Source organism: Olea europaea, unplaced genomic scaffold (assembly GCF_002742605.1).
Source record: "Olea europaea var. sylvestris unplaced genomic scaffold, O_europaea_v1 scaffold2010, whole genome shotgun sequence".
NCBI lineage: Eukaryota > Viridiplantae > Streptophyta > Magnoliopsida > Lamiales > Oleaceae > Olea > Olea europaea.
Genome location: NW_019237985.1, coordinates 8,195 through 9,441, shown reverse-complemented (window position 1 = coordinate 9,441; position 1,247 = coordinate 8,195). Strand labels below are relative to the sequence as shown.

General features: G+C 34.7%; 1 long non-coding RNA gene across 1 annotated transcript; it reads right to left on the bottom strand.

Moving 5' to 3' along the window:
* Positions 1-245: 245 nt before the first annotated feature.
* Positions 246-1,247, bottom strand: LOC111379611. The gene is made up of 3 exons (XR_002700073.1): positions 987-1,247; positions 682-728; positions 246-482 (listed from the first exon to the last, which is right to left on the bottom strand). It is a non-coding gene; the product is annotated as an uncharacterized LOC111379611 (long non-coding RNA).

The window sequence follows — 1,247 nt, the reverse complement described above, 5'->3', positions numbered from 1 at the left end:
TGATGCAACAAAACAAATTTTATATTTTTTCAATTTACTTCCATAGGCATTATGCTTTAGAATGTTTACAAAGATTACCTAATGGAATTTACTATGGAATGTTAATAACTCAGAAATTATACAATTAAACAATGTGAGTGATGACATCGAATACCCTAATATCAACGTTATATGAACAACTTCTCAGAAACTAATCTTGAAGTATCTTTTTATAATTCTTTTATCTGAGATCACCAAGAACACTTACAGAAACGGTTGAGTAAGCTGAGACCTTTTAAGTGAATCCAATTTATTATCACTCTTCCATGGAAACAAATATCAACGCGAGCACGTTCTCCATAGTGAAGTAAACGCTATGCAATGTAATCCACAATATATAATCTTAAATATTATGAAACAGCATATGAAGAGGGATACCTACCTCTCGAGGACCATAGACTGCAGCAATGACTTTGGTGTTACCCATTTCAAAAGAGGCGGAACTGCCAGCAAATTATAGGGGTTATTAAACAAAAACCATCTAAAATTGAAGCTCATCGATTGGAGGATGTTCAGCTAAGCTTATAAAAGAATAAAACTACTTTTAATTTGAAGATCACTTATTTACTTTTAAGTTAACTTTTTAAGCTTAGACAGACATGCTAGTTTCATGCGAAATTTAAAGGATAAAGGTAAATTTACCCATCAGCTTTCGCTACTACGCCTACTTCTGCTCGAAGCTGCCTCATCTGATATTGAAAAATATAAACATACATCAATTACATGAGACAGTATCTTCTTGTTACGTTGAAAACAAAAAAAACAAAAGTTTGCAAAGAAATCAAAATTTGTATATTAGAGAACAAAGAAGAGAGATATACCTCCGTTGGGCGGAAGTATCTTCTTGTTACGTTGAAAACAAAAAAAAAACAAAAAAAAACAAAAAAAACAAAAGTTTGCAAAGAAATCAAAATTTGTATATTAGAGAACAAAGAAGAGAGATATACCTCCGTTGGGCGGCGACCATCGAGGCGAAGACCTTCGGGGCTCACGTACTCCATCTCCGCCGCACCACAACCACGCGCGCGGAGTAAAAACTATACAGAGAAAGGAGAGAGAGGAAGGGGGAATGTTTGGGTCCGGGGTTTTACCTGGGTTTTACAGGATTAGAAATTTTTTAATGGCTTGTTAGCACGATCCGTTTCCGATCTTTAGCGAGAGAAACGTCAATACGTTCTAATTTTTTGTATTTTCACCTTTATTTTGAC